Source organism: Sphaeramia orbicularis, chromosome 9, assembly GCF_902148855.1.
Source record: "Sphaeramia orbicularis chromosome 9, fSphaOr1.1, whole genome shotgun sequence".
In the NCBI taxonomy this organism is placed as follows: domain Eukaryota; kingdom Metazoa; phylum Chordata; class Actinopteri; order Kurtiformes; family Apogonidae; genus Sphaeramia; species Sphaeramia orbicularis.
In genome coordinates, this window is record NC_043965.1 from 2208723 (window position 1) to 2223584 (window position 14862).

At 35.1% G+C, this 14862-nt stretch overlaps 1 protein-coding gene across 1 annotated transcript in view; it reads right to left on the bottom strand.

The window, feature by feature from the left end:
* The window catches only part of LOC115425887 (ral guanine nucleotide dissociation stimulator-like), a 101901-nt gene that overhangs the window by 79653 nt on the left and 7386 nt on the right, over positions 1–14862 (bottom strand). The window lies entirely within an intron of this gene.

Genomic DNA, 14862 nt, shown 5'->3' on the forward strand with positions numbered 1-14862 from the left:
TCATCTCCTTCTCCTCCTCCTCTTCTTTCTTCTTCTTCTCCTTCTGAGGGAGGTGTTGTGCCACCTCTCAGCTGTTCCTGCTCCTCAGGTCTGGAAATCAAAGTGCCAGGGCCAAATGAAAGGCAGAGCGGTTCCTCCTCCTCGTCTTCGTCGTCTCCGTCTCTCCTTGGTTTCATTCCGCTGCAGTGGTTTCATCAGCAGACAGGAGTGTGTTCTGTTCTAGTGCCAGACTGTGTCTGTCTGTGAACCCATTAAACATGAAGGAGCTGTTTCTGAGGCTGAAGGATGAATCTGTGCTCATTAACGCCGCTGAGAAACGCAGACGTATCCACGGGTCAGTGGGATTCACTGACGAGAGTTTTCTTTCTTCAACAGTTCAGTTCAGTTTTCTGTGCATCCAGGTGTCTCCTCCTATTTCCCCCTTCTCCAACCTCTCTCTCTCTCTCTCTCTCTCTCTCTCTCTCTCTCTCTCTCTCTCTCTTTCTCTCTCTCTCTCTCTCTCTCTCTCTCTCTCTCTCTCTCTCTCTCTCTCTCTCTCTCTCTCTCGCCCCAAAAAGGAAAGTGTCATGTGATAACTTTTGATAGGATTTGGTGCTATATAAATAACTGGAAGCGGCACGCAGAGAGCACAGACCTCCGCCAAGGCAGATCAGTCCGTCCATCCCCCCAATCACCACCAAAATGTAACCATTTGTTCCTTGTGCCAGTATCAACATTTCCTGAAAATTTCATCCAAATCTGTCCATAACTTTGTGAGTTATCTCGCTAACAGACAAACAAACAGACAAACCCAGATGAAAACAGAACCTCCGCCGTTCCGTGACGGAGGTAGAATTTGAATGATTGATTCTGCTCGTGTCTGCGGAGGCCGACACCAACTCTGACCTTTGACCCACAACTTCACTCATCCTGTTTTGCCTCTGCTCAGTTTAATGCACAAAAATACTGCAGTTTCTATCCATACTTCCACCTCTAAGACAAACATCACACTTAAATCCTGCAGGTTCAACTTCTCACCATCATATCCATAAACCTGTTGATCTCCTCTGTCATTATGTTTCTCCCTTAAACTAAAATACAAGCTCATCTTTAACATCTGTAAATGTTACGTGTCCAAAGAAATCTTAAAAACATGAATTAAACAAGTGAAAAAGTAGGCGGAGCTTACTAATACCCCAGTCACACAAGATTTTGCCCCTCCTCACTGATACCCTGTCGACCCAGGGATTAAGATTGAGTCTTCACTTTCAATCTTTTCAAAAACTTTTCAAAAATTTGCCAAAAATGGGACAAAGGCACATATATATATATAAATACAACCAAAATATGGACCCTTATAAGTAAAGGCAAATGTCCACAGCCCTTTCAGCTCTTTCAGATCCACATGTACACTATTAGGACAAAAGAATCCAGAATATTCTTTAATTCCAAAATGCCTCAGAGGTGGGTTTTACTTAATTTCTTGCAAGATTGATTTTATTTGTTTTAAATCCATGGGTATGATTTTAAATGTTTATAAACTATATGGATATAAATATTGGGACACATCATGTCTACAACTGTCAGATGTCCTGTTCATGAGGATTTGAGATAAAAACATCAATATTTCCTTAAAATTTAGTGTTAGATTTTTCTTCCTCAGTGACATGATCAAAGTAGATGGTTAGTTGTGGTACAAAATTATTATTTACAGTTAGAGCATGAAAAATATTTTAGAAATCTCAAGGTAGAACATTTAAAATCATAGTCATGATAAAAAAAAAAACTAAATCAGTCAAATCCATCTCTGAGGCATTTTGGAAGCAAAGATAACAATTCAAACCAAACTAACCAATGCAATGATATTTATCCCATAATATAAAACTATATTCTGACATTAGTCATTATTGTTTTGTATCCCAGACCTCTGTTAGAAAAGAAACAGCTGGATTCAACGTGTCCACATAGCGTACCTCTGATGCAGACCTGAGACCAGCAGCAGAAAACCTTACAAGTCCTAAAATAAAAGAACAGAAGAAAAAATAATCCATTCCATTCTCACAGACGACATTATAACTGAACAGGACGTGTCCCTTTAACTCATTAATGCTTGGAGGTGTCACTTTTTCCATCAGAGAACGTAAAAGCTTCCAGGCTGAAGGATGATTCACTGGATGAATGTGAAAATGTCACAGACTGACTCTGGACCATCTCTGTCTTCAGCTCTAACATTAGAAACTGATGGTTTTCACATCATTACTGCCTGAAAACACATGTTCACCGACCATGTGGATCCTGAAGTGTTCGGTCCAAGACCCCCAGCGCTGATCACATTAGGGTCTCATAGATGTGTATGTAGGTAACAGACTAGAGAAAAGGCACAATTAACAATTAACTGCACAATTAACCTTCCTGGATTCAGGTGAGCGTATTATGCACACTTTACACTTCAGGTTATTAAAGGTCATATTATTTATCAAATTTATTTTAGGTCTGAATTCAAAAGTTGTTCATTTTTGCATGATTTTTATAATTCTGATTCATCCACTAAAACAACCCCATAATAAACAGTGTTAAATTCCTACACTAACACCCTTCTACCAAGTGAGTACAAAATACACACTGACACATTTAACATTTGACCTAGAACAAAAAATAATAATGTATATGAACTAATGTTGGTGTTAATCATTGACATATGACAGGAGGAACAAATAAAAAAATAACGAATCAAATATTTATGTAGAATATTTAAAAAAAAAATAAAAAATTTGTTTTTTTGCATTAAAAAATATGGTTTGTTTCCATTACAAACATGGCATTTAAAGGGTTAAAATATGATAGCTATTGAGTATTTGATATTTTTGTTTTCGGCTGAAGTTGATGAAATACAACAATATGTAAAATAAATAAATAAATAAATAAAAATATTTTGACATTATGTAGGAGTATGACAAAGTATCGATACAGCAAACTATCGTTACATTTAATCTTACGATGGATTATCGATGCGCTCTCATCGCAAATTGTTGTTGTTTTTTTTATTATTATTATTATTACTACAATATAGCTGCAATAAACTTCTTTCATGGTTCTTCCTCAGTGAGTCTAGTCACTGTTGTACATGTCCTCCAGGGGGCGCTTTTCCTGGGAGTGGCTGAAAATTGGGACGAAGTCACAGAGGAATAAAAAAACAAACAATGGTGCAAATGAGATGTGGTGTTTTCTGAATGAGTTTAAAATAATGACACTAGTCGCTTTTACATTGACCCTCAAATTGCGCGAATATAACTTGCATATAAAATTTCACCTAATGAAAAAACATCAATTTTGCCAAAACCCTCGATCTTCGATTAAAAGTTTTTGCGCTGGCGAGAGGTGGTTTTTCAGGCATAGCACAATTGGTTAATCACACAAAACTGCAGTTAAAGCCTTTTTCCGCAACTAGAGTCACGTGAATTGCAAAAAATCGATGTTAACGGACGTTACAACAAAGAAGAAGAAGAGTTTTAAAAGAAACATGGTGCGGTATGTGTGGAAACACCAGGAGACTGATTCATTTTAGAATTTAGTACGAGACAGAGGGGTAATATATAATAATAATGAATATATCTGTAAATTAACACAATTAACACAATATTTACGTTTGTTGCCATGTTTATGGAATGACTTCTCATGTCATCACACAATAATAAATCTACAAATCATCGCATTTGTGGTTTAATGGAAAAACCGACATCACGCGCTTCTCTTTTTTTTACGTTTAGTAAATATCGGTACAGTTTTCCACATATATCCAATAGAAAAGCCACTTCTGTTTGTCAGACACATAAAAAACATCCTGTTTCCAGTTGTGTCGAACTAAAACAGTGTCAGTGTTTTTGCTCTAGTGCTGTTTGTACTGACTTTTTTTTTCATCCTTATAAACACATGGATATATCGTAGGTTATTACGAGCAATATATGAATAATCGCAGTATTGCTATATAGAGATATTATCATGAGCCATGTATAGCGTATCGCATCGTATCGTACCGAGGTTCCCAGCCCTATTACTATGGTACTGGACAGACGACAAAGACGTCAGCGAAGATGACGACAAAGACAATGACGATGAAGATGACGACAACAACAACAACAACGGTCCCAGCACCTTCACAACAGCTCATGGAATATCGGCCGGTGAGATAAACATCAACGTAAACAGTGATGGAGCTTCATAACTGCCCTAGATCTAGGGGTGTGTATTGGCAAGAATTTGCCAATATGATACAAATCACAATACAAGGACCATGATACGATATATCACGATGTATCGCGATACTGATAACAAGGCAATATTTTTTGTTTGTTTTGTTTCTTCTTCTAAGAGAACATTTCCTGGAAAAATTTAATTATACCATAAATATGCACAAATACTAAACACATTTTTATTTGATCAGAGCTTGATCACAAAACTTTCCTCTGTAAAAATGAATTTTTTTTAATTAATAATAACAATAAATAAATAAACAAAATTTTGTTTACGGACATTACAGTTTCAGATCCTGCTCAAATGTTTATATTCTATTAGTTGTGAAATGAATGCATAGTGTTCAGTCCCTGAATCATCCAACATCAGAACATTTTTTTTGTTCAAACCCAACAAAGAAACTAACATCTGCCTCTCAGACAGTAAAAAGTACTTTTAGGATGCTTCAAATAACCATGATTTAACAAAACAGTGTTATCAGTTTAAAAAAACTACATGTATGACCTGCAGTATCATAATACTACTTTTTAGTAAACAAACAATGGAGCAAAATACCCATATGAATATAGAAATAAGAGTAAATACCCATGTGAATATAGAAATAAAAGAGTAAATACCCATGTGAGTATAGAAATAAAAGAGCAAAATACCCATGTGAGTATAGAAATAAAAGAGCAAAATACCCATGTGAGTATAGAAATAAAAGAGCAAAATACCCATGTGAGTGTAGAAATAAAAGAGTAAATACCCATGTGAGTATAGAAATAAAAGAGCAAAATACCCATGTGAGTATAGAAATAAAAGAGCAAAATACCCATGTGAGTATAGAAATAAAAGAGCAAAATACCCATGTGAGTGTAGAAATAAAAGAGCAAAATACCCATGTGAATATAGAAATAAAAGAGTAAATACCCATGTGAGTATAGAAATAAAAGAGCAAAATACCCATGTGAGTGTAGAAATAAAAGAGCAAAATACCCATATGAATATAGAAATAAGAGTAAATACCCATGTGAATATAGAAATAAAAGAGTAAATACCCATGTGAGTATAGAAATAAAAGAGCAAAATACCCATGTGAGTATAGAAATAAAAGAGCAAAATACCCATGTGAGTATAGAAATAAAAGAGTAAAATACCCATGTGAATATAGAAATAAGAGTAAAATACCCATGTGAATATAGAAATAAGAGTAAAATACCCATGTGAATATAGAAATAAAAGAGTAAAATGCCCATGTGAATATAGAAATAAAAGAGCAAAATACCCATGTGAATATAGAAATAAAAGAGCAAAATACCCATGTGAATATAGAAATAAAAGAGCAAAATACCCATGTGAGTATAGAAATAAAAGAGTAAAATACCCATGTGAATATAGAAATAAGAGTAAAATACCCATGTGAATATAGAAATAAGAGTAAAATACCCATGTGAATATAGAAATAAAAGAGTAAAATGCCCATGTGAATATAGAAATAAAAGAGTAAAATACCCATGTGAATATAGAAATAAAAGAGTAAAATGCCCATGTGAATATAGAAATAAAAGAGTAAAATACCCATGTGAATATAGAAATAAAAGAGCAAAATACCCATGTGAGTATAGAAATAAAAGAGTAAAATACCCATGTGAATATAGAAATAAAAGAGCAAAATACCCATGTGAGTATAGAAATAAAAGAGCAAAATACCCATGTGAATATAGAAATAAAAGAGTAAAATACCCATGTGAATATAGAAATAAAAGAGTAAATACCCATGTGAGTATAGAAATAAAAGAGTAAAATACCCATGTGAGTATAGAAATAAAAGAGCAAAATACCCATGTGAGTATAGAAATAAAAGAGCAAAATACCCATGTGAATATAGAAATAAAAGAGTAAAATACCCATGTGAGTATAGAAATAAAAGAGTAAAATACCCATGTGAGTATAGAAATAAAAGAGTAAAATACCCATGTGAGTATAGAAATAAAAGAGTAAAATACCCATGTGAATATAGAAATAAAAGAGCAAAATACCCATGTGAATATAGAAATAAAAGAGTAAAATACCCATGTGAGTATAGAAATAAAAGAGTAAAATACCCATGTGAGTATAGAAATAAAAGAGTAAAATACCCATGTGAGTATAGAAATAAAAGAGTAAAATACCCATGTGAATATAGAAATAAAAGAGCAAAATACCCATGTGAGTATAGAAATAAAAGAGCAAAATACCCATGTGAGTACAGAAATAAGAGTAAAATACCCATGTGAATATAGAAATAAAAGAGTAAAATACCCATGAGAATATAGAAATAAAAGAGTAAAATACCCATGTGAATATAGAAATAAAAGAGTAAAATACCCATGTGAATATAGAAATAAAAGATTAAAATACCCATGTGACTACAGAAATAAAAGAGTAAAATACCCATGTGAATATAGAAATAAAAGAGTAAAATACCCATGTGAATATAGAAATAAAAGAGTAAAATACCCATGTGACTACAGAAATAAAAGAGTAAAATACCCATGTGAATATAGAAATAAAAGAGTAAAATACCCATGTGACTACAGAAATAAAAGAGTAAAATACCCATGTGAATATAGAAATAAAAGAGTAAAATACCCATGTGAATATAGAAATAAAAGAGTAAAATACCCATGTGAATGTTGAAATAAAAGAGTAAAATACCCATGTGAATATTGAAATAAAAGAGTAAAATACCCATGTGAATATAGAAATAAAAGAGTAAAATACCCATGTGACTACAGAAATAAAAGAGTAAAATACCCATGTGAATATAGAAATAAAAGAGTAAAATACCCATGTGAGTACAGAAATAAAAGAGCAAAATACCCATGTGAATATAGAAATAAAAGAGTAAAATACCCATGTGAATATAGAAATAAAAGAGTAAAATACCCATGTGACTACAGAAATAAAAGAGTAAAATACCCATGTGAATATAGAAATAAAAGAGTAAAATACCCATGTGACTACAGAAATAAAAGAGTAAAATACCCATGTGAATATAGAAATAAAAGAGTAAAATACCCATGTGAGTACAGAAATAAAAGAGCAAAATACCCATGTGAATATAGAAATAAAAGAGTAAAATACCCATGTGAGTACAGAAATAAAAGAGCTTGCAGGATTCCCCAAAAAACAATAAAAAGCAAAAACATGAACCTCTGCCATATCTCCATTTGAATAAATACCTAAAAATACTGATACAGTTTTTTTTAATATCAATACCGTGTCATGAAATGAAATATCATGTTATATTGCAGAACCGATACTTTCTTCCACCCCTGCTTAGATCAGTGTTCTGTTTTGTGTTCTCTTTCCAGTGTGCGTTACCAAACACACTCCACTGAAGGTTTCTCGCGGCTGCATTCTCTACATTTACCCTCTCGACCAATGAGGAGCGTGTGCAGTGTGCGTGGTCCCGCCCACTGTGGATGGGGGTCCCCGTCCAGCTGGACCGACGCTGACATTTTAATGCGTTCCTGAAGGCCCGGACAGACTGAACCTGGACGCCGTATGTAGGTCGCACGGCTTTTACCCCCACAACCACTCAACCTGCCGTAGAAAGGAAGCAGGTTTGGTTCCAACAGAAAACAAACGCCTCTGTGTTGGATTTGTTCAAGCCTCGGAGGGTTTTTTTTTTTTATCTGAACGACTGGTGCTGTTTTCTGCTTTTACACTCAACTCTGATCATTTCACTGCAAATCTCCGCTCGGAGTAATCATTAACGGGGGCTTTGGGAGAACAATATTGCAACATAAAAAGCGAGGGTCCTGTCGAGCCCAGAGTTCTTTGTCTTTAACCCTTTAACCCCTGGTGTGTCTGTGGTGAGCGTTCTATATGTAGGATTTATTTTATATACTTAGAGAAATTCAACCGTTTGCACAATAGGAGAAATTTAAAAATGTGCTGATAGAGTAGACCTTGTTCTGTCCATAGACATCTGAGCATGCTCAGTTCACCCCCCACCACCACCTGTGGAATGGGGGGTCAAACACAGAGCAGTGAGTGAGACCGACTCACTATAAAAATAGACGGTTTGAGCTTTTTTATTTATTTATTTATTTATTTTTACACCATTTTCTTTGTTGTTTTTTGTTGTTACTGTTATTTTCAGTGTTGTGGTGATTTTCCTTAATTTTTTTTTTTTTTTACTGTGTTTTTAGATTTAGGAAAAAAAAATTGCCCAAAACAAAAACTACCGGGCCCAAATTCAAATCCCTCTTACTTACTTACTTACTCTACTTATTTATTTTTACTTCATTAAGTCATTTTTTTTGCATATTTTTTATGTTATTTATTATTTGTTTAGTTTATTTTCCTACATTTTGTTTTTTATTTTATAATTTTTTTCTTCGATTTTGTTCAGTTTGTGGCTTATTTTGTTCATGTTATTTATTATTTTGTTGGTTTATTATTAATTTTTGTTCATTTTGTTGCTTACTGGGCCCAAATTCAAATCCTTGTTACTAATTTTATTGTATTTTATTTTTTTTTACGTCATTTTAGTAAATTTTTTGCACATTTTTTCATGTCATTTATTTTTTTTGTATTGGCTTATTTTGTTTTATTTTCCTACATTTTTTGGTTTTCTTTTTTTTCTTCAGTTTTGCTGTTTGACTTATTTTATTGATGTTACTTATTATTTTGTTGGTTTATTATTCATTTTTGTTCATTTCATTGATCACTTTGGCTGTTTATCTGTTTATGTTGCTTATTTTATTCTTTTTTTTTATTTGACCGTGTAACTGCTTTTTGGAGTTCAAACAGGTGTCAAAAAGCAGCTGAACAGATTTAGAAAAAAAAAAGCCAAAAACTAAAACTACTGGGACCAATTTCAAATCCTTGTTGCTTATTTTAATCTTTTTTTTCATACTTCATTTTAGTAAATTTTTGTGTATTTTTTTTATGTTATTTACTATTTTCATTGGCTTATTTTGTTTTATTTTCCTACACTTTTTTGTTTTATTTTATTCTTTTTTCTTCAGTTTTGTTGTTTGACTTATTTTGTTCATGTTACGATTTTTTTGTCGATTTATTATTCATTTTTGTTCATTTTATTGATCACTTAGGCTGTTTTTGTTAATTATGTTGCTTATTTTATTCATTTTTTTTAACCGTGTAACTGCTTTGTGGAGTTCAATCAGGTGTCAAAAAGCCGCTGGACTGATTTAGAAAAAAAAAAAAGAAAAGGAAAAAAGCCCAAAACTAAAACTACTGGGCCCAAATTCAAATCCTTGTTGTTGTTCAGTCTGTTCCAGTTCACAGTTGATGTTCAACATCCTAAATCTCTTATTGATGTACATTCTGAGTGTCTTATTTAGTCCAAACCTGTCAAACTTCAATTTCTCTCTTTGTCTTTTTCTGTTCTTCCACCTGTTTTCACCCTAAAACACACAGTAAAACAAAACCACTGGAGAAAAAGAACACAAGCACATACTCACAGCAGCTTTTATGATAAATTCACAGCGGCGTGTTTCATTGAAATCATGTCTCAGATGATAAAGGGTTAATATTTGCGAGCTGACAGGACAGTCGGTCTAAATATTTAAAGTGTGCGCTGACTGCACGTCCGAGCCTGTCGTCCTGGGGAATTTAACCAGGGAACAAGGGCGGAATTCAGCCCCGATTCAGATGCAAATGATGCTCGGACTGGGAGATTTAAAAGTACAGCAGAGAGACAAGATGAAGTGCTTTTAAGAAACAGACAGCAGAAGAAGAGGAAGAAGAGGAAGAAGAGGAGGGAGAGGAGGAGAGCGAGGCTGAAGGAAAGAGACACCGCTGGGAACTGCTTTCAGATGCAGAGGCCATCCCACGGATGAATACTGTAGGAGAGCGGTTGTCATGGAAACAGGGAGGCAAAGCCGGCTCTTCATAGGGCTACACAAGACCAACCGACCCCCTCCCCCTCCTCCTCCTCCTCCTCCTCCTCCCCCTCCTCTTCCTCCTCCTCTTCTGTGTACAGACACTCAGCCAGGACAGGAAGCCCGACGCTAACCTGCAGCTCTGCTTCCTGTGGACTCAGACAAAGACAGGACGAGGCGGTGTGGGTCCACAGGGTCAGTTTGTCCACAGAACACCCACTGGACACGTCATCTCCCACCGACTCACACACACTTAAAGCTCCATGATTTAGGGTTTAATCCCAGCAGCTCAGAGGGGAATCCAACAGTTGGGCTTCTGTTTGGTGTGTGCAGAAGAGGAAAAATGTAGGCGTAGATGTGTGAGACGTTTGGTGTTCAGGAGATGTTATCTTGTGTTTTCGACACCGCGGCTGATTGTTGTTGTTCCACTGAGAAGACGCTCGATGACGTCTGATGGAGTCTGACAAAGGTCAACAGTTTCTGAAACTCAAAGACGCTGGCACTCATCATCCTGTCATCTCCAGTGTGTACATGAAGTCTGGAGGTTGTTCAACAGTTTTAAGATGACCATTAGTACAGGCCTAGATTTATTTATGAAGTTTCTACAATAAAAGTGTCAGAAAATGTCTTTTTTGCCAATTCTTTTGCACCTTTTTTCAGGAAGAACTTCACTTTCAATAACTGTCCATTAATTATCATTACTATATGTAATAAATGCTTATAACAGTGTGTTATAGTAAAAAAATTTTAAAAACTACAGATTTTTATATTTATTATGAAAAACTACAGTAAATGTTCATAATGAAACTTTATGTGATTATAGAAATAAACTTTCGTCTATTTTTCATTTGTTGATCCATTGTAGTTGTTCTAGATCACAGGTGTCAAACATGCGGCCCGGGGGCCAAAACTGGCCCAACAAAGTTTCCAATCCGGCCCGCGGGATGAAGCTGCAAAGTGCAAGTTAGAGCATCGAACTCAAAAATAAGATCATAATAACCTATAAATAATGACAACACCATTTTTTCTTGTTGATTAAGTGCAAAAAATGTTAAATTATGAAAATGTTTACATGAGCAAACTATCCTTTAACAATAAAATGTGAATAACCTGAACAAATATGAACAACCTGAAATGTCTAAAGAAAATCAAAGGCAATTTTAACAATATTCTGCCTGTTATTAAACGTTTTGTGTCTTTGTAGATCTGATTTGTAATGCATATGTATAAATGATAAGTCGAGGTAGAATATTGATAAAATTGTACTTAAATTTCTTAACAAATTTCTTTTTTTTTTTTCAGGTTATTCACATCCTTTTTGTTTGGATGGTTTGTAAATGTAAATATTGGCATAATTGAATGTTATTTTTTTGCACTAAAACAATTTGGAGTTGTCATTATTATTTATTGGCTATCATGCTATTATTTTACTGGTTTGGCCCACTTCAGATTAAATTGGGCTGAATGTGGCCCTCAGAAGAAAATGAGTTTGACACCCCTGTTCTAGATCATTGTGTGTCCATGTTCTTCTTGTTCTTTTTGGTTCTTTGGTGTCATTTGGATCCTGTTGATAGTCTGTGTTCACTTTGTGTGTAGTTGTAGACAGAGCCGCTCATTTCACTGACAAAAATTGTTAGGCCTGTGTATTGTTCTGTATTGTTCTGTAATGTTCTGTATTGTTTTGTACTGGTGTAGTGAGATGTTTTGTGATGGGCTGTGTGGTGTGAGGGGCTGGAATTTTAAAAGCAATGCTTCTTCCATCCCCTCAAGCCATGTGTTTATCGGTCTGTCCATTTGTCATCTGTTTAGTGTTAAACTGTGGCAGCAGGTTTGAAATAAACACGTGAATGGATGAAAAACATCCATCATCTGATTCAAATACACACACTGCATCTATCTAGCTATCTATCTATCTAAAATATATTCATACATTTATATAATATTTACAGCTAAAATACAACTATCAATGAACTATACAAATTGGAAAAATACAGATAAAAACCGTGAAAAAAAGGCGAAAACCTGAAAAAAAGGTGAAAAAACAGTGAAACATGGCAAAAAAAAAACAGCAAACACACTAGCAGAACACTCCAAAACAACACTATCACTATTATATACAATTATTTGCAAAAATTCACTAAAAAAAATTCACTTCTAAAATGCTGCTAAAAGTAAGAAAAATCTTCCATGTCTCTCTCACTGACTGCACTCTGCTGCTCTCTGCTCTGCCCACTTCTTCTTATCATATAAATACACATAAATTTATGGCAAATTTACAACTAAAATACCATCAATAGACTACACAAACTACAAAAATACAGATAAAAACACAAAAAAGGGAAAAAAAAACTCGACAAAAACACATCAAACCACACTAGTAGAACACTCCAAAACAGCACGATCATTATTATACACAATTATTTGCAAAAATTCACCAAAAAATTACTTCCATAATGCTGCTAAAAATAAGAAAAATCTTCCATGTCTCTCTCACCAACTGCACTCTGCTGCTCTCTACTCTGCCCAATTCCACCCCTCCCCCTCAGCCAATGCAGACCTCTACCCTAATGTGTTATAGACCAATAGAAAAAAACAAATCTCAGCTACAAGATGATGTTTGGATTTCATCAGTACCACAAACGGTTCAGCTGTTATGGCCGTTTGAATGAGGACGGATGAAAACATATGGCAACAGAGACACAATAAAGGGTCCATAAAGGGTTAAGTATTCATTTAGTTGTGGTAAATTAATCCAATCAGCCTCTTCTAAACCATGATAAATATCTTTTAATATTCTCTAAGCACGACTGTAAACAGCAGATGGTAATGATCCTCTCTAATACTGGAATAATAGTCTACTAGTTCCCAGTGATTATGCGTTACAGGTCAAAAACATCAATATTTCTGGAGTAGAAGCAGCGTCCTATAGAAGTGTTTCCCCTTTGCCTTAAAGGATATTTTTTAAAGGATATTTTGCTTTTTTTTTTTTAAATGGAATTCTTCATTTTCCATCATTTCCCTGTGGTCTCCATAAACTGTAAATGCTCTACTTGGCTCTGAGTTCTTCATTCATTCAACTCCACAGGTCCAGCTTCAGCCCTATTTCTGAGTGATGACACCAGAAAGGTAGTTTGGAGCGCTGGCCCTTTAAATGCACATGAGCCACTTCAGGCCCCGCCCCCTCCAGGTTATTGACTGTGCTGCTCTGTCCCGTTCAACCAACAACTGAACATTTTAGGTAATGGGCTCCAAGTTTGGACAGATTTTCAGTTTTTACTACAACCGCTGATGGCGACAAACAATTATGGAGAAATACTGGAGAAAGATTCGTCGGAAGTCTGGACCTTATATGTGCAAATGTCGGAGAAAGATCTGTCGGAAGTCGGGACCTTATATGTGCAAATGTCGGAGAAAGATTCGCCGGAAGTCTGGACCTTATATGTGCAAATGTCAGAGGAATGTTCATTGGAAGTCTGGACCTTTTTGTGCAAATGTCGTGACGTAACTAGTTGTAAATGTAGCAAATTAAGCAGGAATTCAAACAGGTCGTAGAAATCCACTGGATTTTTGCCCGAATGAATCTAAAGATAGTTTTGCAGCAGCTGGAGGGCTCTAATTCAAATTGTCTGAACTATTAGGGTCCAAATACACAAAGAAATGAACCACAGACTAAGAAAAGTGGGTTTAGACAAATATGAGCCCTTTAAAATGAGTGAATTAATATCCTGACAGCCTCAATTTAGGGCAAAATTCCCCAAAATATCACCTTTTTCAAAACTCGACAGCAGAAATAACGTCACTAAAAATGAGAAGGAAACAACCACCACTGAGTTAAAATACAGAACCACAGAGAAGATCATCCAACAGACTAATCAATAATAAAATGATCAAACCTTTCAAGAAAATAAGGTCAAATAATGTAAAGTCTATTATTATTCAAACTGGGAGTGTTACAAACCCAGGACAGATTAATCAGCACTGAAATCATCAATTAAAGCAGCAACAATGAATCGATTATTGATTGATAAAATACTATCAGCAGTTATTTCCATGATTGTTTAATAGTTTCATTTAGTTTTAAACAAAAATGATGAGCATTTGCTTCTAAAATATGTAAAATTTGCCCAATTTTGTGTTTTTGTTGCCTTCCATAAACATTTTAAAGTTTGTTCTGTTGGATTTTTAGCTTTCTTCTTCATCATTTTCACATTTTATAGAACAAACAACCATAAAAACGCTAATCAAATAGATCCATACTGATGGCAGTCCTTCGTTTCAGTAGACAGTGAGGTCAAATATGGTCATTTCACTGATGTAATGAATCTGTGTCGACTCATTTGTTTTCTTTCACGCTGAACTTTTCAACTGATAAAATGTGCTTCATCTGCAGGTGAGTCAGATGAGACGTGTTTTCGATCGCACCTCCTCATGTGTGGACGAAATGAAGCGTTTTCACACCTCCTCTTCTGTCTTTGCTGTCGTGGTTTCTACAGCGTCTGCATGGAAAACTCAACCAGCCAAAGATCACACAGTCCAAACAAACCATCTGATCCGGTCGTTCTGAACCAGGAGAGTCGGCCTCGAGGACCAGATGTAAAAAAAAAAAATAGTTCCAGTGTCCCTGTACGTCAGCGTCATGTTCTGTCTGAGTCAATACCAGGTGAATGTGTGAGGTTATCAGGTTCTGTTCTATGTTCCAGTCCTGAAGAGGGCAGGACTTTCACTGGAGAAGAACTGAACTCATTCAATCACA